The 26383-nt window shown below is 39.2% G+C and overlaps 1 pseudogene; it reads left to right on the forward strand.

Moving 5' to 3' along the window:
• Positions 1 to 9948: 9948 nt before the first annotated feature.
• On the forward strand, positions 9949 to 12603 carry LOC122019380 (annotated as a pseudogene).
• The last annotated feature ends 13780 nt before the right edge of the window (positions 12604 to 26383 follow it).

Below are 26383 nucleotides of genomic sequence, written 5' to 3' on the forward strand. Positions count from 1 at the left end.
TACACAGCCGTGTACCGTCCACACCCTTCGCCCTAACCCTTTTAGAGGGTATAGACTGGGTCGTGTTTCATTACACGACCTTATTCATGCCCCATCACACGGCCGTGTCTGGGACACGACCATACCCATCTTCTTTTCTGGAATTCTTTACACGGCTGTGTTTGGGACACGGCCACAACTTCCTTCTTCTCGGCTTTGTCCACACGCTCGTGTCTGGAACATGGCCTTCTGAGTTCTCTTCTCTGGATTTGGCACATGGCCATGTTTGGTACACGACCGAAACAAGCTTTTACTCTGATTTCTCCACACGACCGTGTCTGGAACACGGCCAAAAAACTCTCCTTCTCTGGATTCTTTGCACGGTCGTGTCTGGTACATGGCCATGCTCCCTTCCTTCTCTGCAGACTTCACACGGCCGTGTCTGGTAGACACGGCCAGATCCTTTTCCTTCTCTGCATCCTTTGCCTGGCCGTGTACAGTACACGACCATGCCCTATTTTACTCCATTTGATGTTTATTCTCCTAATCCACTTCTCCAATACTTTCATGCCCATGAATAAGTCATGGCCAGCTCATGGAAGTATATTTCAACCTGAAAACAAAACTAAAACATAGTGAAAATAAAATAAAGATGAAAATACAAAATACAACTAACAAAAAGAACCCTTGGGTTGCCTCCCAAGAAGCGCTTGTTTAGGGTCTTTAGCTCGACCAATCCAACTTATTCTTCTCGTTTCCTTGCCCTCGGAGGGCAGACATATTTTTCAGTTTTGTTGGGAGTTCTCCTCCCAACATCCTCCACCAAATTGTTCTTTTCATTAGGTGGCCTTCCATGAGGATGGAAATTCCATTCCTCAAGTTTGTAAATGCTTGCCCTGCTACAAGCATTTAAAAGAGAAGAAACATGGTTAGAGACATTAGATAAATCATACTCCAACCGTTCCTTACCAATTACCAATGCCAACTTATGATTTTTAACATCAATAATTGCTCCAGCTGTAGCAAGGAATGGTCTTCCTAATATAATAGGAATTTTGGGGTCCTCTTCCATGTCTAACACAACAAAAACTATGGGAATAATACTCCCACCAACTTCTATTGGCACATCTTCAATAATACCCATAGGGTACCTGCATGAATGATCAGTAAGTTGTAGTGTCATAGTAGTAAGTTTAATGTTTTTGAGACCTAACTTATTACAAATTGAATAGGGAATGAGGCTAACACTTGCCCCCAAATCACAAAAAGCTTTTTCAATGAATTATGTTCCTATATTGCAAAGAATATAAAAGCTCCCTGGATCCTTCAATTTCGGGGAAGTGTTCTTCACCAAAAGAGCGTTGCATTCCTCAGTTAGTGCAATGGTCTCTACATCTCCTCTCTTTCTTTTATTTGACATGATGTCCTTCAGAAATTTGGCAAACTTTGGCATTTGAAGAATAACATCTATAAGAGGAACTTCAATGCATATCTCTTTGACCTTCTCCAAAAATTTGCCAAATTCTTCATCCTTTTTAAGCATATTGAGTCTTTGGGGAAAAGGGATAACTTTACCCTGATGGTTCAGTGGAAGAGTCTCTTCAATCTTAATGGTATTCTCCTCATTATCAAAAATCTGACTAGGTGTAGGAGGAGAGAGCTCTTCTTCATTTTGCATCCCTTTTTAAGCTGTCACATGGGGATTTCCCATGGTTTGTCCGCTCCTAAGCTCAATTATGTTGCAATGCTCCATAGGATTTACATCAGGTTTTCCAGGAAGTTGTCCTGGTGCTCTAGAAGATGAGGAAGCTAGTTGGGCAATTTGGCTATCCTGAATCTTTTGATGCTTTTCAAAATTATCCATTCTCTGAGTAAGCTTCAATAGATCCTTCTTCATTTCATTTTGATTAGAGATAATTTCTTCAAGCATTTTTTCAATTTTGGATGTAGGAAAGCCTTGAAAAGATTGTTGCTGAAAATTTTGTTGCCCGGACTGAAAATTTAGTCTTGCCCCCATAGATGGTCCTTGATCTTGATTATTTCTGTAAGAGAAATTTGGATGATTTTTCCATCCAGGGTTGTAAGTATTTGAGTATGGGTTGTTCTGTCTTTGATTGAAACCCATGATTGCATCGCATTGCTCCAATTGATTAATTTGTGCAGTGATAGCTCCCAATGGACATGACATTTGAATGTTCTGAACTCCCACATACTTCACAAGATATAGCAATGGCATTTGCCATATTTGAACTAGTCCCCATGTTCTCAAATTTTTTGGTAAGAGCATCAAGTTTTGCAGCCAATAAAGTCACTGCATCAACATCAAACTTTCCTGATGCTTTTGTTATTGGGTTTATTGGAGGATGACCACCACTTCTTTCATTTGCCCATTGATGATGATTTTGTGCTACACTCTCTATGATTTCCTCAGCTTCATCCAAATTTTTATTCATGAGTGCCCCTCCAATAGCTGAATCAAGGAACACTTTGGTATGATAATTAATATCATTATAGAAAGTATGCAACACTAACCATTTCTCCAAACCGTGGTGTGGGCATTGTCTGAGCATACTATTGTATCTATCCCAAGCTTCAAATAGAGATTCTAAGTCAGCTTGTTTGAAACTTGCAATCAAATTCCTCATATGAGCAGTTTTACTTGGGGGATAGAATTTATCAAGGAATTGTTGCTCACATTGTTCCTAAGTGGTGATACTGTTGGGAGCCAAAGAATTCAACCATTGCTTGGCCCTATCTCTCAAAGACCAAATAATAATAACCGCACTGCTTCTGAAGGAACACCATTCATTTTCATTGTTTCACATATTTCATAAAAGACCTCTAAGTGTTGATTAGGGTCTTCATATGGTCCTCCACCAAATTGATTTTGCTGCACCATGGATATAATTGCAGGTTTGATCTCAAAATTATTTGCCTCCACTGAGGGTCTTGAAATACTAGATCTAAAATCCCTAGCATAAGGTGCTACATAATCCTTTAGTGGTCTATTAGCCATTTTCAAATGCTCTTGTTCTTCAATTTGTCTCTGCAGAATTCTTCTTCTATGAAATGTTCTATCAATTTCAGGGTCAAGAGGAAAAAGTTCTCCTGCAAAGTTAGATCTTTGCATACACAAGAACAAGATTGCAATAGAAACTAAATCAAACAAAGAAATTAAAAACAGAGAAAGGTAAGATTGGAATGTTAGAAAACAAAAGAAATGCAGAATTAAAATTGCTACAAAAGAATTTCCAAGAAGTTAGAAAGTATACAGGAAAATGAAAACAGAAAACTAGAGATTAGTTACTGATATGGGTTAGGTTTCACGGGTCCCCGATAAGGAAGGGAAAGGAGATAACCAAACGGAAAAGATAGGTCAATATCGATCGGGATATGCCTCCAAGGAGGCAGACCTATATCGATCAGCATATACCTCAAAGGAGGTAGGCTAATATCGACCAAGATATACCTCTAAGGAGGTAGGCCAATATTGGTTGGGATATACTTCCAAGTGATTAGATCATTGTCGACTGAGATATACCTCTAAAGAGGTAGGCCAATATCGGTCGGGATATACTTCCAAGTAATTAGATCATTGTCGACCGAGATATACCTCTAAAGAGGTAGGCCAATATCGGTCGGGATATACTTCCAAGTAAGTAGGGCAATACCAGTCGGGATATACCTCTAAGGAGGTAGGCCAATACCGGTCGAGATATACTTCCAAGTGATTAGATCATTATCAACCGAGATATACCTCTAAGGAGGTAGGCCAATATCGGTCGGGATATACTTCAAAGTGATTAGATCATTGTCGACCGAGATATACCTCTAAAGAGGTAGGCCAATATCGGCCGGGATATACCTCTAAGGAGGTAGGCCAATACCAGTCGGGATATACCTCTAAGGAGGTAGGCCAATACCGGTCGATATATACTTCCAAGTGATTAGATCATTATCAACCGAGATATACCTCTAAGGAGGTAGGCCAATATCGGTCGGGATATACTTCCAAGTGATTAGATCATTGTCGACCGAGATATACCTCTAAAGAGGTAGGCCAATATCGGCCGGGATATACTTCCAAGTGATTAGATCATTGTCGACCGAGATATACCTGCAAAGAGGTAGGCCAATATCGGTCGGGATATACTTCCAAGTGATTAGATCATTGTCGACCGAGATATACCTCTAAAGAGGTAGGCCAATATCAGCCGGGATATACTTCCAAGTAAGTAGGCCAATACCAGTCGGGATATACCTCTAAGGAGGTAGGCCAATATCGATCGGGATATACTTCCAAGTGATTAGATCATTATCGACCGAGATATACCTCTAAAGAGGTAGGCCAATATCGGCCGGGATATACTTCCAAGTAAGTAGGCCAATACCAGTCGGGATATACTTCCAAGTAAGTAGGCCAATATCGGTCGAAATATACCTCTAAGTAGGAGAGCTAAACATCTGTCAGGCTGAATAATACCTTGACAAGATACTTGATAAAAATTACATACCTGATAAGATATAATCTTGTGCCAGTCAGGATAATAAACATAGAGTAGCACGAACGAGCACTAAGCCTTATGAGAAGTAGTAATAATTGATCAAACTGAATTAAGCTAAGCCTAGATCAATACAAGGAACAAAGTTATATATAATATAGTAAAACAGGAGGCACAAGTAGGAAAGATAGAAATACCTTAAGAGAACTTGTGATACAGAAGAGAAGTAGTATTTTCTATAAAATGATTAATGAAGATATTTGTAGTATATGATTGTATAACATGTGTTATATATATTTTGGCGGGAAATGTGTTTTCAGATTATTTTACAGGCACTAGACGACAAAGAAGGTACATCTGGGGTACAAAGAAGATTCCTTAAAAGTCATTTACCACAAGTACACATCTTACGTCATCTCATAACAAACACTAACAAACCGGGGTCCACTTCATGACTACGGAGGTTATATGAAGTGGTATAAAAAGGGGAATCCTCTCCGTTGGCGGGGTAAGTTCACATCATTACGCACATTCATAACCCTAATTTTCAACTACTGTTCATCTTCTTCCTCCTTCTTCCACATCGAGAGAGATCACTAACTTGAGCGTCGGAGGGCCTAGCTAAGGATTCCCACCCCGGTCTTAGGTCACTGACGATAGTGTTGGTTGGTCTCTGGTGCGCAGGAAGCCTTGGAAGCTCTGGGTCTGGGTTTTCTTCAGTCATGATCTCTTTATCGCCGTTGATACTTTGCATCAGAAGGACACTCTTGTGGCTTCATCTTCTCGGATCCGCTTTGGGTTTCTTGGATCAGTATTCTACAGGTATTATTCTTCACCGGTGGTAGGTTTTTCTCTCGGCTCTCCGTCTTTCTCTAGCTTCTCAGATAGGATCAAATTTGGCACCGTTTGTAGGAACTTCACCTGAATCTGAGACTACAAGATTGAGGAGGCAGAAAAATCAAACATACTCACTATTAGTCATGAGGATCTGGATTTCCTCATCAATTCTCACGTACATAAAGTCTTACAACATCAACAACAACAACTTCAGGCTCACACTGGGGCTACTCTCCCAACAGCTCATAATCCGGCGATTTCAACTACTGAGCATCGGAAAGGAAAAGAGCCGGAAGAGGAGGTACATGCATACTTTCCCCCAGTTGCCGTTTCTCCGACAAGACGTCCATGAGCCTTTCTGCGCACTCCCATGGAGCAGGGGGGTCGAAGGCCCGTGTTTCAGGAATCCTCTGGCGAAGCACTTGATAGAGAAAAGCGTAAGATCAAAATGATAACTAGTGATAGCTCGCCAGAAAAAGTCATCTCTCCATTCTCTCAGAGTGTATTGGATGATCCGCTTCCTAAGCGGTATCAAAATCTTCAAATCGGCGAGTACACTGGAACAACAAATCCAGAAGATCATCTATTGAAATTTGAGAATGTAGCATTATTACAACAATTTTCTGATGGGGTGAAATGTCGGATGTTTCTTACTACCCTCGGAGGAGCCGCACAACGCTGGTTTAAAAGACTACCAGAGAAGTCTATTCGAAAATTTAAAGACTTCAAGAAAGTTTTTCTGCATCATTTTTCTAGCAACAAGAGATATCATAAGACTCCTTGGAGTCTATTTTCAATTAAGAAGGCATCCAAGGAGTCCATCCGAACCTACATCAAAAGGTTCAATCAGGTAGCCATCGATGTACCTAATGCTACCACAGAAATCTTAGTGAGTGTTTTTTCTCAAGGTTTAAATGATAATGATTTCTTTAAAGATTTAGTGAGAAATCCTCCTGTTAATTTTGATTCCTTGATTGAGCGTGCTACTGAATTCATTAATGTGGAAGAAGCTCAAGCCGCTCGTAGGAAGGAGGGTGTTACCTCTTCTCTTATCCAGGTTAAGGAGAAGGCTCCGGCCCCTGTTCCTCCACCAAGAGGGCCTAGAGCAACTCATCCACCTCACCGTCAACCAGAATATCGTCCACAAGCCGTACAACACGTGGAGATACAGCCAGAGGCACCAAGGAGATGGTGCACTTATCATAAAATTAGCAGTCATCATACTGAAGATTGTTTTGTTTTAAGAAATAAACGAGCTAATAGGGAGCGTTATCAGAGGCAAAATTATTATCGGCAGCAGTACCCTAGATAGCAAAGTCCGCTCAAGTTGGAATATCGCCCGATCGAGCCTCGGCAGGATGCATTGCCCATCCCGGCTGGCACAAGTCAAGTATCGGAAAAAGCTCCTTCTGAAGCTGTGACAACTGACAAGAAGAAAACAGGAGTAATGCAGTTCGGGGCAATATTAATATGATTGCAGGCGGGTCCACTGATGGGGATTCTAATAGGGCTAGGAAAGCACATGCCCGAAGACTAGAAATTTATGTCGTAGGGTGTAGCATGGAGTGAGCAGCCGGTCCCGAAATAAGTTTTGGACCTCGAGATCTCGAGGGAGTAGAAATACCCCATGATGACGCCCTGATCATTAAAGCAGTAATAGCTAACTACACTATTTCTCGTACCTTCATAGACACTGGCAGTTATGTCAATATTATATTCATGAAGGCTTTCGATCAACTACAGATTGACCCGAGTGAACTTCGACAGATGGTCACTCCTCTATATGGATTCACGGGCAATGAAGTGCAACCGCTAGGACAAATAAAGTTGGTCATATCTCTAGGAGAGGAGCCTCTGATGAGAACAAGGAGATCTTATTTCATGGTGGTAGACGCCCCATCCTCTTATAATGTGATACTGGGTCGACCTACCTTGAACGAGTTTAGGGCGGTCGTTTCTACATTTTGTCAGAAAATTAAATTTTTCGTTGATGACCAAGTTGGGGAGGTACGAGGTGATCAGAAGACAACCCGAAAATGTTATATAGAAATAGTTCGGGCCGAAGCTAACACTTCCCAAAAGATTCAAAGAATGGAAGTTAATTCCATTCAGGAAAAGCAGCCTGTTCTGGTTTATGAAAAAAAGGAAGAAGTTCAGATCCAGACCGGTCAGCCTGAAGCTACTATGTATATTGTGGCTGACTTTGATCCCACTCTAAAAGCCGAATTGATACAATGCCTAAAGAAGAATAATGATGTATTTGCCTGGACACCTAAAGAAGTCTCGGGCGTTTCTCCTACAATCATGGAGCATTCCTTACATGTCTTCCCAAATGCCCGCCCGGTCATGCAGAGAAAGAGGAATTTTAGTGCAGAACATAACCAAATCATCAAAGAAGAGATAACTAAACTTATGGAGGTTGGTTACATCAGGGAAGTACAATTTCTTAGCTGGTTAGCTAATGTGGTGTTAGTCTCTAAGCCAGGAAACAAATGGCGAGTGTGCATTGATTTCCGAGATCTCAACAAGGCTTGCCCAAAAGATTATTATCCATTACCCAGGATCGATCAACTGGTAGACTCCACTGCTGGATGTGAGTACATTTCTATGCTAGACGCTTATCAAGGCTATCATCAGGTTCCCTTAGCTAAAGAAGATCAAGAAAAGGTCAGTTTCATAACATTTGAAGGTACTTATTATTATAATGTTATGCCCTTTGGATTAAAAAATGCAGGAGCAACTTATCAAAGGCTTATGAATAAAGTTTTCCAGAAGTAGATAGGGAGAAATATGGAAGTATATGTTGATGATATCTTAATTAAATCTCTTCAAGCTGTTGATCTGTGCAGGGATGTAGAGGAGACTTGCAAGACATTAAGACAATATGGGCTCAAGCTAAATCCGAGCAAATGTTTATTCGGAGTGAAAGGGGGAAAATTCCTGGGGTATATGGTGTCCGAACGGGGAATAGAAGCCAACCCGAGCAAAGTCAAGGCACTTCAGAACATGGAGTCGTCGTGCAACATGAGAGAAGCTCAAAGTTTGACCGGCCGGATTACAGCCTTGTCTAGGTTCATTTCCAGGTCGGCCGATCGTAGCTTCCATTTCTTTAAAATACTCAGAAAGGCCAATAAATTTCAGTGGAATGAGGAATGTGATAAGCCTTTCCAAGAATTAAGATTATTTGTCTACTCCCTATATTAGCTAAGCCTATAGTAGGAGAGACTCTTTGGGTCTATTTGTCGGCTAATGAAAACACCATGGGCTCTGTATTAGTCAGACAAGAAGGAAAAGAACAACAACCTGTATATTTTTCTAGCCATTTATTAAAAGGAGCTGAGTGTAGATATACTACACTAGAGAAATTGGCTTATGCACTAGTATTAACCGCTCGGAGGTTGCGCCCATATTTCTTAGCACATGAAATTATTGTATTAACCAACAGTACTCTCAGACGGGTGTTACTCAACCCAGAGGCATCAGGTCGGCTGATTAAATAGACCACTGAACTTGGTGAATATGACATACAATATCAACCCCGCTCAGCCATCAAGGCACAAGCTCTAGCAGATTTCATTATAGAAGTTCAAGGCCCTGAGGAAGAAAACATCTGGAAAGTTTATGTAGATGGCTCCTCAACTAGATAGGGCAACGGGATTGGTATTCTTCTTATATCTCCAAGAGAAGACAGACTTCAACTTTCTATCAGATTGAATTATAGAGCTACTAACAATGAAGCAGAATATGAAGCTTTGATAGCTGGATTGCAAGCCGCTCGCACTACAACAAAAGTGACTTTCCGCAGCGCATCATCAACGGCGTACAATTAAAGTGCGCCGTTAATAATCGTTTTTACGGCGTGCATAATTATGTGCGCTGCGAATAGTATAATATTTATACAAATGACAGTGTGCAGAAAAAGTACGCTATCAATAAATTTTTCTACGACATGCAGAGTGTGCTGTTAAAACTTAATATTAATGGCATGTGAAGCGCGCTGTTAATAGTTCACTACAACAAATATGACTTTCCATAGCACATTATTAACGACGCATGGTTAGGACATGTCGTTAATGATAATTTTTACGGCGCGCTCAATTAAGTGCGTTGCGAATAATATTATTTTTTTATAAACTGCAATGTGTAAAAAAATATATGCTGTTAATAAATTTTTTTATGGCGTGTAAAATACATTGTTAATATTTAATATTAACAACACATTTTTTAAAATATAAATATTAACAGTGTGTGCAAAATGCACTGTTAAAAATTAGAAAAAATGTAGTGCTTTTGTAACCCAATGTACCACACCAGAATTAATCCGTGAAACCCTTCCTATGCCGCCGCCCATCCCTTCGCGCCTTTGCCTCTGCCCAAAACCCTTGCACGCCACTGCCCTGCGCGACTTCGACTTCGTCTTCCTCTCTGCCCTTCGCCTCCTTCGTCCCTAACGCTAAGGCGACCTTCACACTACCCTCGAAGATGAGAACAAGGAGGAGGTGCCAAACAATGGGGAGGATTTCGATTTTGACGGAGCCGTGGCGGAGAAGGCAGCCGGCGCGATCGGGGTCAAATTAGGGTTCCATGGGAAGGGACAGGGAGAGGGATTGGGTGATCGAACTCATTGTTCTCTGGATCCTTCCTCAACGCCAACGGCCAGTCGGATGCGGTCGCGAAGGTGGGCCGGATCTACTCCCGCGGCCTCCTGCCTCAGCTCATCTCCTTCACCCTTTATTACCCAATGCAACTATTCCTATAGGCTCAAAACATCATCAACCCCATGGCCGTCATTGTCGTCGCCGTCCTCCTCTTCATATCCTCATCTCCTAGCTTGCCGTCTTTGTCCTTGATTTCGGCCTCCTCGGCGCCTCCATCACTCTCAGCATCCCTTGGTGGGTGCTCGTCCTCTCCAATTGGCTCTACATCATCCTCATCCCTTCCTGCAGGGCCACCTGGACTGACCTCTCTATTAAGGTCTTCACCGGCATCTGGCTCTTTTTCAAACTCACTGTTTCATCAACCATCATGCTCGTGTAAGTCAACCCTCCAACTTTCTCCCCCTCTCTTCCTCTTCCCCCTCGCTCAAACTCACATTCATCATAGCTTGGAGATTTGGCACATCCAAGGTTTCGTGCTGATCACAGGCTACCTCCTAAATCCAGAAATCTCACTCAATGTCATATCTATCTGGTAATCAATGACCACACAGCATATCAATTCCTATCTAAATTTCTTACTGACAGTGTGATCGATTCTAGTGCAAATTAGTGGAATTGGGACTTCATGATCATGCTCGGCTTGAGCAATGCTGCAAGGTTTGACGACTACTGCACTTCCATCAATCTCCATGAATCATTCACTAATAACCAGAGGTTGTTTGTTGAAGTGTGAGGATAGGGAATGAGTTGGGGGCTGCTCATCCTCGAGTCGCTAAGTTTGCAGTCCTTGTTATGGTGACGATCAACTTGATCCTTAGCTTGATCATCAGTGTGTTGGTCCTCATACTGCACACGCTCTTGCGCAAGCTCTACACCAGCAATCATTAATCTAACTCCTCTACTTTCCATCTCCATTTTCTTGAATGGAGGTTTGTCAATTCTGTCTAGTACAACATTGATCTAAAATTCTATAATTTTTTTTTAATGGACGACTAGCTTCAAGTGTTCACGAGGATGGATGATGTAGGAGTTGCTATTGGAAGTGGGTGGCAAGCCATAGTGGCTTATGTAAATGTGGGTGCTTATTACCTGATTGGACTTTCCATCGGCATTGTTTTTAGATTCAAGTAGTTTAGCTACTACTGTAAGTGAAAACTAAGATTTAAATTACTCTTTTGATCTGTTTTGATTTAGGAAAAATATTAAACAATTGTTTTTGATGCTGCTGTGGCTCAAGGAATATGGTGGGGATTGATCATTGGAGTCTTTGTTCAAACGATCTCTCTCATCGTCTTAATTGTCAGGACAAACTGAAACAGAGAAGTTCTCAAACTGCTGCTCACCCATGAAACACTTTTTTTTCATAAAAAAATATCAAAATTTTCATTGTCTGAAAATGGTGATAGAATTTTTTTCCCTCTTTTATCCTAATGAAATAGGACATATGAGAATGACCTCTGTTTGCAAGTGGACAAAGCGATCAAACGCTTGAAGCATACTATTGATGAAGATACTTTAGCGATAGTCGGTGACATCAAGTGACTAGTCAACAAAGTTAAGTTTTGTGAACATTTCGTGTAGTATGTGATTTACACTGAAAAAGAATTCTTTCATGTTGTTCAATCACTTTGCTTATTCTTCAAATCCAGAAATATATTATACTTTTCTAGCAACTTCTGTAGTACAATTTAGGCATAGGAATAACTACTAGACTTACTAATGTAACTGCATATGGTAGTTGCAGGTTTAACCTTCTGTTGTATGAATCTAGACTTGGGATGATTAGGTTTTGGTTCAAGTATTCTTGTTAGGTTTTGGTCCATAGTAAGCTACATTATCATTCTCTGCTTGACATGGAATCACATAATTAGTTGTTACATTTCGATTTAGAACATTTTTCAAGATATACTTATTGTTCTTGTGAGATGTCATATTGATCTATTTGAAATGGAATCACATATTGTAATGTATGTTTTTTTAGTATAGTTAGCAACTTCTATGTTCTCTTTGTGCAACTACTTTTGAGATTCCAACTTACTTTAATTTGTTGTGTAAATACATATTGTAAATATTCACATTTGCAAGGCATGCTATATTATTAGTTTGGGTGAAAGACAAGGTGCTTCCCTCTAATTTTCAATCTAACTGTTTCAGATTCTTTACACACCTACAAGGTAGAAAATCTGCAAAAGCTTGGTGAAGATGAAGAATATGCTCGAATTATGGCAAGACTAGAAGAACTAGAAAAGATAGAGGAGCTTGAAAATAGAAATACTTCAAAAGATAACACTCAAAAGAATGAGCACAGTTCGTGATGGAGATGGGGTTAGCAAAGCTAGAGATAAAGATAAAGATGAGGACATTGAGGTTGGTCATAGTCTCTCGACATCAGATCATAAATATGAAGCTGAGAGATGAAGGCTAAGATAGAAGTCTTGAAAACGGCACAAACACTTGTGGCAAGTGGAATACTTGGATGCATATTAGATTAAAACAGTGTTCGAACATTATTGACAGTGAAATCTTTGATTGTTAGAAATTCATGATTTTTGTACTTGACTTAGAGAAATTTGTGAGCTTTGTAAAATTATTATTAGATGAATAAAAGTTATGTATTCACATTTTTATTGTATTTTATAATTTTTTATTTCTATTTTAAGTGATCAATAAATTATGATAATTTTTAAATTTTAAATTTAAATTATATATTTTAAATAAATATTAGTGATAATTGTATGATATTTTAACTGCAGCGCGCATCATGCGCTGTGAATGTTGTTAACAACAGCACACAGTGCGCACTGCAAATGTTGTTAACCGCAGCGCATGGTGTGCGCTGCGAATGCTTTTAACCGCAGCGCGCGATGTGCGCTGTCGTTGTTTTATGACTTTTAACAGCTTGCAGTTATGCAACGTGCAATGTGTGCTGCGGATAACATATTTGTATGCTGCGGAAAGTCATATTTGGTGTAGTGTCGGCATATAGGGGTAGCTCGAGTACTCATTTATTCTGATTCTCAATTAGCAGCCCAACAACTATCAGGTAATTTTGAAATTAATAATGACAGACTCAAGCTATATGCTGAGGCATTCGATAAGTTGAAGTCACAGTTTTAAGAAGTAAATATACAAAAAAATTCCTCGATCTGAGAATCAGGTAGCAGATGAATTGGCCAAGATGGCCTCTGTTATAGTGCCATGGAGTCTAGATCGGCCAGTAGAACAAACTCTGATAATATCTTGTATCGAAAGACAAGCTGACACAGAAATTCAAGGCGACTGGAGAGCTCAAATCATATTGTATCTACAACAAGGTACTCTTCCGAGTAATGCAGAACAAGCAAGGGTATTTAAGAAGAGAGTTGCTCGGTACACTATGGTAGGAGAACAATTATATAAAAGAGCTTTTTCTAGACCTTTGCTCAAGTGTATCGGCGCGGAAGATATACAATTTATTCTACAGGAAGTGCATCAAGGTTCATGTGGTAGTCATATAGGAGGGAGATCCTTGGCCCGTAAAATCTTATTAGCAGGGTATTTCTGGCATACTTTACACGATGATGCCAACAAGTTGGTAAGAACCTGTATGTCTTGCCAAAAACATCAAAATATTTCACATCATCCCACACAGTTGTTGAAAATCTCTATAGTCTCATGTCCCTTCGATCAATGGGGCATGGACATAGTAGGCCCATTTCCTATAGCGGCTGCACAAAGAAGGTTTTTATTGGTAGAAGTGGATTATTTTTCCAAATGGGTAGAAGCAGAATCACTTGCCCGAATTACTGAAGATGTAGTTATTAAATTTCTGTGGAAAAATATCATATGCAGATTTGGAATTCCTCATAAATTAGTCTCTGATAATGGAAGGCAATTTCAAGGAGATAGAATTTTAACTTGGTGCAAAAGTTATGGTATTACTCAAGCCTTTACCTCTGTGGCTTATCCGCAAAGTAATGGTCAAGCGGAAGTAACCAATAGAGAAATTATAAGGGATTTGAAAAGCAAACTAGATCATGTCGGAGGTAGCTGGGTAGATGAATTACCCAGCGTTCTTTGGGCATATCGTACTACACCTCGAGAAGCTACGGGAATCACGCCCTTTCAATTAGTCTATGGGGGAGCAGCAATAATTCCCATTGAGGTAGGAATAGAATCTGATAAAAGACAATTATATGATGCAGACAATGAGGGTCGATGACTCATGGAGCTGGATTTGATAGAGGAAATTAGAGATAAAGCCGCTGCTCGTCTCGTATCATACCGACAATGAATGAGACAGAACTACAACAAAAGGGTCATCCCAAGATTTTTCCAAGTAGGAGATTTAGTATGGAAGCGTATCAAACCTGTCGGGGATGTCAATAAGTTGGCACCACAATGGGGAGGACCCTACAAAGTGGTGGAAAAGCTCGCATCAGGCTCATATTATCTCCAAGATACTGAAGGAAGAATTCTGGAACGTCCCTGGAGTGCCAATTATTTACAACCTTACCGGACTTAACAAGACCATGCTACTTAAGAATATGTCAGAAGGAACAAATCATAATTATTTGAAGTAAGTTCCCAATGAAAAGAAGACAAGTATTCTTACAGTTCATGTACTACATTTCTTTCAATAAATGCAATGCAAGGCAAATATCGCCACAAAAATAAATGTGGTGCATACAGATTGATAAGTATTGGCAGAACTTTTATAATCTCTTTTCGAGCAATCAACAGTGGGAAATCTTAAAGACCTATTCAGCTCCCCTAAGAAAAATCCAGAAAAAGGTCAGTACAAACATCATAAATTGGTATAATAATTTAGTCGATCGGGAAATCTCATGAAGTAACTCGGACGGGTCTTCATGGGAGAAACCGGACTCTTTAAACTATCACAAAACATAGTCGATCGGGAAATCTCATGAAGTAACTTGGACGGGTCTTCATGGGAGGAACCGGAGACTTTAAACTATCACAAAACATAGTCGATCGGGAAATCTCATGAAGTAACTCGGACGGGTCTTCATGGGAGGAACCGGAGACTTTAAACTATCACAGAACATAGTCGATCGGGAAATCTCATGAAGTAACTCGGACGGGTCTTCATGGGAGGAACTGGAGACTTTAAACTATCACAGAACATAGTCGATCGGGAAATCTCATGAAGTAACTCGGACGGGTCTTCATTAGAGGAACCGAAGACTTTAAACTATCATAGAACATAGTCGATCGGGAAATCTCATGAAGTAACTCGGACGGGTCTTCATGGGAGGAACCGGAGACTTTAAATTATCATAGAACATAGTCGATTGAGAAATCTCATGAAGTAGCTCGGACGGGTCTTCATGGGAGGAACCAGAGACTTTAAACTATCATAGAACATAGTCGATCGGGAAATCTCATGAAGTAACTCGGACGGGTCTTCATGGGAGGAACCAGAGACTTTAAACTATCACAGAACATAGTCGATCGGGAAATCTCATGAAGTAACTCGGACGGGTCTTCATGGGAGGAACCGGAGACTTTAAACTATCACAGAACATAGTCGATCGGGAAATCTCATGAAGTAACTTGGACGGGTCTTCATGGGAGGAACCGGAGACTTTAAACTATCACAGAATATAGTCGATCAAGAAATCTCATGAAGTAACTCAGACGGGTCTTCATGGGAGGAACCGGAGACTTTAAACCGTCACAGAACGTAGTCGATCGGGAAATCTCATGAAGTAACTTGGACGGGTCTTCATGGGAGGAACCGGAGACTTTAAACTATCACAGAACATAGTCGATCAGGAAATCTCATGAAGTAACTCAGACGGGTCTTCATGGGAGGAACCGGAGACTTTAAACCGTCACAGAACGTAGTCGATCGGGAAATCTCATGAAGTAACTCAGACCGGTCTTCATGGGAGGAACCAGAGACTTTAAACCGTCACAGAACGTAGTCGATCGGGAAATCTCATGAAGTAACTCGGACGGGTCTTCATGGGAGGAACCGGAGAATTTAAACCATCACAGAACATAGTAGATCGGGAAATCTCATGAAGTAACTCGAACGGGTCTTTATGGGAGGAACTGGAGACTTCAAAGCCTAATTAACCGGGATTATATTGGCATGGTAAATACAAATTTATATGGATCTATTCACAAAATCGGTTGACATTTTACACTGGATCAGAAGCCAGGGTTCAAGGGGGATTCTATGCATATGGCACATTTTCTATCTGGAAGCCCATTCATATGGAAATCTTTATTTAAAAATCACCCAGAGTATTATACTCAGCTCGGAACTCAGGAGTTTTATACAGTTCCTTATCTAAAGTCACTCGGGATTATTCATTCTTTTGAAATATGGAGCACACTAGATGTTATCTGCAGAAGGATTCATCAAGACAAGGTTTAACTTCAAGAGATGAGCAAGGAATTCTTGAATAAAACTTATACTTAATGCTCGGAAGCATTTCAAAAGAGGCATTCTCAAACCAGCACAATAGAGAAACAGGTAAGTATCAAAACTTTTCTATACATCGCAATCACTTAATTACCCAGTTTTGGTTACACTTCTTTTCATTACAAATTACAAGTCTTTTATGGACAATCTTCTTAGATACACAGACATGATTAATTAAAAGGACCTTTTAAATCTGCGGGTAGTTCTTCGTTAAGCCTGCGACGACTTATGAAAGAAGGGGAGGTTCCTTGGGTAGATAACCACCCTCTCTTAACTGTCGAAGAACTCCCGATACAGAATGATTTAAGGCACCCACTATCCTACGAACAAATTCTTGGGCAAATGCTGAAGACTTTAAATAAGCCAGACACTACTCTTCCCATCGACTCTTCTCTTGCTCCTTATAGCTTTGAAAATCAGCTTGCAGTTTTGTGTTTTGATCTTTTAAAGCATCCTTTTCTGATTTAAGCTGTTCCAATTCCTTCTGGAGCAGTGACAACTCAACATCTTGAGCTTTCCTTTGCTCTTGTTCCTGTAGGATAGTGAAATCATGAGAGGCTAGGTCTTGAGCTTGGTCAGAAAGACATGCATTATGAAGCTTCCCTACTTTATCTAAAATAAGACTTTTATTAGAAGCATCTAAGAGAGCTTTCTCCTTTAAAGCAATCTCCAGTCAAAGACCAGAATGTAGTCGATCCACCTATAATTCCAAAGTTCTCCTTGTAAGCTCTTTATCTTTCAATAATTGTTGTGACTCCTCCAATTCCTATCTCAAGGCCCCCAATTGTTGATCTTGTAAGGCCACTTTCTCTTGCAACTGAGCCAGGTCGTTATTAGAAGAAGGTAAAGTAGCCTTCAATGTCTCTAGTTGAGCTTTTAACTTGTTGTTCTCCTGGTCCTTAGCCATAAGTAGTTGGTCAATATGCAGACTTGAGGCAAGGAACTAAACAAAAGGATGATATAGTTAAAGATGAGGATACAAAGTTGACAACATATAACTTGAAATACTTACAGCTATTGCCTGACGACTATGGCGGTCGGCTCGATGTGGAAGACTAAGGCCTCTTAGTTGTTCTTGGCCTTGTAGCCAAGATTCGGCCAATAGGCCTTGTAGTTGTAAAGAACCATAGCTAGGTGGATCAGAAGATTGCCCCAATTGGGAGGGCAAACCCATAGCCTGTTTAAATAAAGGTCGGGGAATGGAGGAAGAAGGAGGTAGAGAAGAAGAAGATGCAATGGAAGGAAAAGAAATAGTAGAAACAAAAGAAGCAGAAGAAGAACTAGATGGAATAGAAGGTGGCAATGCAGGGGAGGCTGATTCAATCATGGAAACATGGATAGCTGAGGGACTGGCACTTGGAGAAGATCTCCGGCAAGGTGTTCATTTTCCTCGGGGCCCAGAAGCCAAAGGAGGCAAGGCCAATGCGAGAGGTGCAGAAGACATAGAAGGGATAATAGCCATCTCAGAAGCAGAAGCAGAAGGAGCTGAAATAATAGAAGAAGAGGGGATAAGTAGACTGGGTCTCATCATCCTAAGAGAAGGATTAGAGATAATATGGGTAGGAGTTATCGGTGCCTTACCTCTCTCGATAGAAATGGGCGCCGGAACAAGAGGAGCTTGCACAAAAGTACCAAAGAAATCGCTAAAGGGGGCATCCTCAGTAAGCTTTGGCTTTTTAACTAAGGCAACAAAAGGCTCTTCTTCTTCCTCTTCCATGGCTGCGGCAGCCTCTGCCTGCTGTTCTTCTTCAAATAGCAAACCTAGGGTGGAGGAATTAGGATTAGCTCGGCGAGCTCGCAACCATTCTTCTCCAAGATTATTGACAAAGGACTTAGTCATAGCAGGATTCTTGTACATAAAGGCTGGATGAAGAACATCAGCTGAAACACAGGAATTAAACACCATTATAAAAGAGATATACTAATCAGTAAATACGGAATGAAATGTTTATACATACCAAAAGATCCATCCAAATATTGCTTATCCCGAAAGGAAACATCAAACCCTCCACAATTAGATGCGGCAAGCTGAATTTTGCTCCTTTCAGTTTAGGTAAGACAAAAGCAACAGAGGGATCGTTAAGAAGATTATGGGTGCTAGGAAGCGGAGGTAGGTCATATATCCATTGAATGGGAAACGAAGGAGGAGAAGGGAGACGCATATAGAAAAATTTGTGATACCATTCCCCCTGAGGAGGAATTCGGTTGAACAAAATGGCCTTGGGACGAGATTGGAATTTGAAAACACCAACATCTACTCAACGAGGAACAAAGAAGTGATGAAAAAGACGAGGAGACAAGGAAAAAACTAACAGTTTAGATACCCCGACAAAACCCATAAGGATAGAAAAGGATTGAGGGACAAACTGATTGAGTGGAATATTAAAATAGAGACTAACAACAGAGAAAAAAGGGTGGAGAGGAAATCGAAAACCTTGTAGGACTTGATCTCGAAAGATAGATATACACCCTAAAGGAGAAAGATGTGGACTATCCTGAGGAGCGGGACGAACTATATAAAAAGGAAAACCATAGGTTGCCTTTAAATCCACTTCTTCTGTATCTATAAGGTCGGAAGCACACGAGAGAAACCACGCAGGAGGGGAAGTTGTCATAGTGAGACAATAGAAGGAAGAAGAATCAAGGAAGATGAAGAGAGATGTGGGAAAGCGGAAGAAAACTTCTTAAAACCCTTGTTTTTCTTTCAGCCCTGTGCTAAAACCCCCAAACAGAGATAACAGAAGAAAACAAGAAAAGAAAAAGTACTCGGAATTCCAATCGCCATAAATGGGTGATAATATTAAAAGATAAAATCAAGAAAGAGAGGTAAAGTTAAGTAATCTTCCTCGAAAAATGCCTAAAGTTTCCCTAGATACAATTCTTAAGAAAGTTTTACGAATACAAATAAAAATTATTCAAGTGATTATAAGTTCAGGTTATTTGTGTGTTAAAATAAGGCAAAAGTTGGGTACAAGGTGTTAGTTAACTGACAGGACTTGGTTAAAGGTTACCGACGAGGTCCATATATATGAATCGGGCGGTTCTAATAGATCGGCAGAGATAAAGACCACCCAAATATGTCGACCAAAGGCTTATCATGATAGGTCAAGTAACATACACTATGATAAAACCATATAAGACTTGATTAATATATAAGATGACATACGAAGATATGAGTGTAAATCAATCAAGTAAAGCGAATCGACCGATATTGGGAATATCACAATAAAAATGTGCTAGATCGGACGAAACATAATTGATCTATAAAGTATCGGACGGTATTTGTCAGCATTGATATATACCGTCCGGTCATGATGAAACAGTCAAAACATAATAATCTGTTGGGTGAGGTTTTATGATGACCAACCAAGCAACATTTAATATATTTATACGAAATAGGTGATCGCCATAAGGAAGAGTAAAATTAACAATGAAAAAGGGATAATCAACTTCACATGAGTTTGTTAGATTGTCATCATAAAGTTTTGGTCCCCCTTTACAAGGATTTGAATTTAAGTCATACTAAGGTCAGATGAGGGTATAGATCAGGAGGCTTGTCCTCAATGAGTTTGCGACAATTTAGGAAATTAGGAGAAGGATCGCGAGAAAAGTAGCTTTCTATTGGTGCGGGAAGCATCCGACGATCGAACCTCAGTTTTGATAATGGCAAAGGGATTCAAAGTTAAGATTCCTTGTTATCTAACGTGCTTAAAGAAGGTTTCAGGAAAGTCCTAACTGCGGTTAGGCAGGTGAAAATCCTAAGGGGTGGTAACCTTAGGTCCTAGGGAGTGGTAACCCTAGGTGAAGGGAAAATCCTAAGGGGGGGAACCTTAGGTCCTAGGGGGTGGTAACCCTAGGTGAAGGAAAATCCTAGGGGGGGGGGGGGGTAACCTTAGGTCCTAGGGGGCGGTAACCCTAGGTGGAGGAAAACCCTAAGAGGCGGCAACCTTAGGTCCTAGGGGGTGGTAACCCTAGGTGGAGAAAAACCCTAGGGGGCGGTAACCCTAGGTTCTAGGGGGTGGTAACCCTAGGCAGAAAGCCCAGTGGCCTGGAGGACCGGATTAGCATCAGGTAAATCTCCTGAGTGGAGTAGGTGAGGACGCGTTCCCCGTAGAGGGAACAGTAGGCATCGGGTCGACCTAGGATTTCCGGTCAGAAACCCGAAGTCAGACTCGGACAGTCCGGAGACTGTCATTATCATTTCTATTATGCTTTATGTGCTAACTTTGTTCTGCAGGGTATATTTGGGATTAATGTATCTTGCAGGGACCAAAGTGTAAAGATTAACCTCGGATGAACAGTGTCCGAGGCACCTCCATGGAGCTTGGAGGCGTCTCGGGTGCGAAACCTGAAGCTGGCTACGAAGAAAGCTTCAAGGCGCCTTGGATAGGCTGAAGGTGCCTTGAACAAGTTGATGAAGGCGCCTTGGAGAGGTTGGAGGTGCCATGAACAGGATAAAGTTCGACCAGGTCAATTCTGATCTACGCGGGTGACGCGGCCAGCCTGGAGGCGCCTTGGAGGGGTTTAAGGCGCCTTGAACATCCTTTATAAGAGGGGTTCGAGCAGCAGCAAAGAACAACGAAAGAAAAAGCTTCCTCGTGCTGTGTTCTGCTCAAGTATTGCTTCCGAAGTGCTGCTGCAACATTCCGACGACCCGGACCTCAGATTTTTCTACCACTGTTGTCGGTATAACTTTAATTACAGTTACATTTGTAATTAGTTTGTAATAATTATACGAGCTTATAGTTGTTGCCCACGGAAAGCGATCAAGGATTGCGGGCCTTTGAGTAGGAGGTGCCTTAGGCTCCGAACGAAGTAAATCCTTCGTGTCTGTGTTTTCTCTATTTCATTTCCTCTGCTTTAATTACTCGACGATTGTTTTACGATTTCAATAATCGAACGAAATAGCCGCGAGCGCTATTCACCCCCCCTCTAGCGCGTCTCGATCCAACAATTGGTATCAGAGCGGGGTCGCTTTGAACTGGTGCAACCACCATCAAGCATTTTTTCGTGGCTTTGTCGTTTGTATAGGTTAAAAATAAAACCTTACGCCTTTCGTTTTTTTCCTCCAAAACTATTTTTGAAAAATTAATTTTCATCTTTTCACCATTGGTTGGAATTAGCGAAATATTGTGTTTTCAAAAATTTGTAGTAATATTTTTTTAATAATATTTTATTATTTTCTCTCGAAATTCCTGAATTACTATTTTTATTTCTCTCCCGCACTACTAATCCAAGACCAAGTCTTGGTACAAGTTTTATTGTGTTTATTTTATGAGATTCCTTCTAATGGCCTACGAAGATGGGTACAACTCCACATGCCTACCACTGCTGTCTGACGAGAACTTCAGATACTGGAAAGACCAGGTGGAGCATCAATTAAAGACCGAAGCAGAAATATGGACCACAGTCCATATTGGATTCACTCTCCCCACCAAAGAAGGTGTACCCATCACCTGTGACAAGTGGGATGCACAAACAATAAGGACATTCGAGGAAAATGCAAAAGTAACTTACATTCTTCTATGCGGACTAACAAATTCAGATCTTGATCGAGTTGGAAAGTTCAACAATGCTAAGGAGCTTTGGGAGAAAGTGCTCAAGCTTTATGAGATCCCTTCAGAGTTAGAAGATCGAATAGAACCTGAGTCCGAATTTGAAATTGAATCCTCAGAGTCAACCTCCGAACCAGACTCAGAAGAATCAGAGCAAACCGATATCATAGCACTGATGGCCAAAGACGAGATATCTGAATCTGAGTCAGAATTTGAAATGGCAACAGTCAAGGGGGAGGATCCTATCATGGATCTAAAAGGTAAAATTGTAAATCTCTCATAATATGTTTTAAGTGTAGGGAGAGAGGGCACTATAGAAACGAATGCCCCACTCGTAAAACTCGACTGGCACAATCGGAGGAGAAGGAGAAAATGATCAGGAGAGGGAAGAAATACATTAAATGCTCCAAATGCAAACTAATGGGTCACTACAAAAGACAATGCCCAGAAAGAAGACCCAAGAATCCAGAGGGAGAAATCAAGGTTAGTACATTTATATTATATGAAAATCCAGTTTTTGCAACACATGATTGCACTAGTTTAACTAATCTTGCTTGCTCTAGTATAGATTTCTCTTCAAAATTAGATATGCATGCTAATAATGTAATGAATAAAATTAATTCAAATAAAAATAATAAATTAACTCTTAGAAAATTAGAAATACAAAATAATATTTTAAAAGATAAAATTGATAAATTAGAGAAGATTGTTAATAATTTAGTCAGATCACGAAATCTAGACTTGGGTTATAAGTCTAAAGTAAAACTTAAACAATACAAACCAAGCTATAATCAAGTACCTTTTATTTACTAAACTTAATTTAAATAAAATGTAAATCAATAACATAGGAGGAGGCTCCAGAATAGCTGGCACCTCCGAAATTGATCCACCCGATCAGGGTAAACAAGAGTAGACTACCCGACAGAGTAATTAAGGTTAGAAATGGGCTAGGTTTAACTTGACCCACGGTACTGGTGAAGTTTTTGGATGATAGTACGTTAGGTAAGCTTGGGCATCGCATGTCTAGGAAGATATGCTTCGACCTGGTGCATTTGGCCAAGTGGAACTGACCGAAGCTACCCTTAAATGGATCCTAACTAGTTAGACCAAGGTTTAGTATTAAGTTCAATGGGTAGGACTATTTGGAAAACCTCGAAGGCATGGTTACTTTAATGAGTTCCTTGTGACTCACCATAGCCCAGAAGTTTATCCAAAGAATGCTTACTTGTTGAACCCTAAGCTAAACCTGAATCTAACACAAAGTTAAACCAAATCCTTAAATTGAACCTCAATTCATCTCACAACAATTATAGGAGTACCTGATTGAAAATTAGGTCAGGTGAGATGACTAAGGAATTTAAAAAAAAATCAAAATTAAACTCATAACTATAATTAATTCAAATTCTGTAATTAATATTATTTTTCAAATGAAATTAACTCAAAATGATATTTCAAAATCATTTTAAATCTTTCAAAACTTAATTTCAAAATTATTTCAAAATCTTTTAAAAAATCATTTTAAATCTATTTGAAAATTAATTTCAAAATTATTTCAAAATCATTTTAAATCTTTCAAAACTTAATTTCAAAATTATTTCAAAATCTTTTAAAAAATCATTTTAAATATTTTAAAACTTAATTTCAAAATTATTTCAAAATCATTTTAAAACTTTTCAAAACTTAATTTCAAAATGATTTCAAAATCTTTTAAAAAATCATTTTAAATATTTTAAAAATTAATTTCAAAATCTTTTAAAAAATCATTTTAAATATTTTAAAAATTAATTTCAAAATTATTTAAAAATCATTTTAAAAAAAATTATTTGAAAAATTCTTTCAAAATTATTTTCAAAATTATTTAAAAAATCTTTTCAAAATTAATTTCAAAATTATTTAAAAATCATTTTAAAAAAATTATTTGAAAAATTCTTTAAAAAACTTTTCAAAACTTAATTTCAAAATTATTTCAAAATCTTTTTAAAAATCATTTTAAATCTTTTAAAAATTAATTTCAAAATTATTTAAAAATCATTTTAAAAAATTATTTGAAAAATTCTTTAAAAATTATTTAAAACAATTTTCAAAATTAATTTCAAAATTATTTAAAAATATTTTCAAAATTAATTTCAAAATTATTTAAAAAACTTTTGAAAATCAATTTCAAAATAAGTTGAAAAATTATTTGAAAAATCACTTGAAATATCCTTTGAAAAATTAATTTCAAAACCCTTTTCATAAGTTATTAAATTCTTTGAAATTCTAAACTCAATTAATGTTAAATCTTCAAAATAATTAAATGGTCACTTATTTGGAATTCGAACTTACATTTTACATCAAAGACAACTCCATCTCACGCTCACTCATATGCCAAACATGCTTGTTAATCTAGAATGAGTGAGATGGAAAGTTTGGAAAATAATTTTTTTTTCTTCTCATACTTGAACCAAAGAATTAATTAAGGCATTAATTAAGGGGGAGAGATATTGAGTTAGTTTTAAAATTAGTTTTTCTTTAAAAAAAATTTTGATTTGACCTCAAAATTTAAAACTATTTTTGGCATGTCTTCGAAAATTCAAGTCATTTTTAACTTAGACTTAAAATTTAAATTATCTATGACCTGACTTTTAAAGTACACCTCCTCTAGAATATTTTCAAAGCTAAGCCTTTATGTAAAACCTCTTTATGCTAAGTACTTAATCAAGTCTTCTTTAACTAAACTTAGTTAAATTATACTCTAAACTTAGCTATTTGGCAAGATGTTTTCTCAAGGCAATCATTTTTAAGCTGGACATATAGCTAAGTATTTTCAAAGCATTCTCAAAATTTCATCAAAACAATTTTTTTTAAAACAAAAAAAAAACTAAGTCTTCTTAAGGTTAAAAACTTAACAAAACTATTATCTTCCTAGGTTTAGCTAAGTCTTTGATAAAAGTATGTTAAAAGTAAAACTCTTAGCTAAACTAAGTCTTGATCATTTTTTTTAGAGCTAAACTCCCTCTTTAAAAACTAAGAATTTAAAGTGTTTTGATATCATAAAAATTTGCTAAGTTACTTTTTAAAGACAAAATAACTTTATCTAAGCTAAAAGCTAAGTATCTCTCAATCTAAAGAAAGAATTTTGGCTTTCAAAATTTATGATAACATTTTTTATTGCACCTAGAAAAAAATCTTACAAGAAAAACTAAGTGTTTATCAAAAGTATGCTTAACCCTCTATTTTTGTCTTTGAAAGATAAGATAAAAACTATTTTTGAGAGTTAAGCTAAGGCCTAGATTTTCTTCACTCTCTTGGGTATTTTGATGTATGGCAAAGGGGGAGAGTAGAAAGAAATTCAAAGAAAATTAAAATTCAAAGAAAATTAAAAAGAAAATTTTGTTTTGTATGTGCCTATGCTTTATTTATGCTTGTGCTTATTTATGCTTATCTTTATTCCATTTTTTACTTAACTTTGAATTTCGGTTGCCATAATCAAAAAGTGGGAGATTGTTGGTGCGGGAAACATCCGATGATCGAACCTCAGTTTTGATAATGGCAAAGGGATTCAAAGTTAAGATTCCTTATTATCTAACATGCTTAAAGAAGGTTTCAGGAAAGTCCTAACTGCGGTTAGGCAGGTGAAAATCCTAAGGGGTGGTAACCTTAGGTCCTAGGGAGTGGTAACCCTAGGTGAAGGAAAAATCCTAAGGGGGGGGGGGGGGGTAACCTTAGGTCCTAGGGGGTGGTAACCCTAGGTGAAGGAAAATCCTAAGAGGGTGTAACCTTAGGTCCTAGGGGGCGGTAACCCTAGGTGGAGGAAAACCCTAAGGGGCGGTAACCCTAGGTGGAGGAAAACCTTAAGGGGCGGCAACCTTAGGTCCTAGGGGGTGGTAACCCTAGGTGGAGAAAAACCCTAGGGGGCGGTAACCCTAAGTCCTAGGGGGTGGTAACCCTAGGTGGAAAGCCCAGTCGGTCTGGAGGACCGGACTGGCATCAGGTAAATCTCCTGAGTGGAGTAGGTGAGGACGCGTTCCCCGTAGAGGGAACAGTAGGCGTCGGGTCGACCTAGGGTTTCCGGTCGAAAACTCGAAGTCAGACTCGGACAGTCCGGAAACTGTCATTATCATTTCTATTATGCTTTATGTGCTAACTTTGTGCTGCGGGGTATATTTGGGATTAATGTATCTTGCAGGGACCAAAGTGCAAAGATTAACCTCGGATGAACAGTGTCCGAGGCGCCTCCATGGAGCTTGGAGGCGCCTCGGGTGCGAAACCTGAAGCTGGCTGCGAAGAAAGCTTCAAGGCACCTTGGATAGGCTGAAGGCGCCTTGAACAAGTTGATGAAGGCGCCTTGGAGAGGTTGGAGGCGCCTTGGAGAGGTTGGAGGCGCCTTGAACAGGATAAAGTTCGACCAGGTCAGTTCTGATCTACGCGGGTGAC

This window comes from Zingiber officinale, chromosome 9A (assembly GCF_018446385.1).
Source record: "Zingiber officinale cultivar Zhangliang chromosome 9A, Zo_v1.1, whole genome shotgun sequence".
In the NCBI taxonomy this organism is placed as follows: domain Eukaryota; kingdom Viridiplantae; phylum Streptophyta; class Magnoliopsida; order Zingiberales; family Zingiberaceae; genus Zingiber; species Zingiber officinale.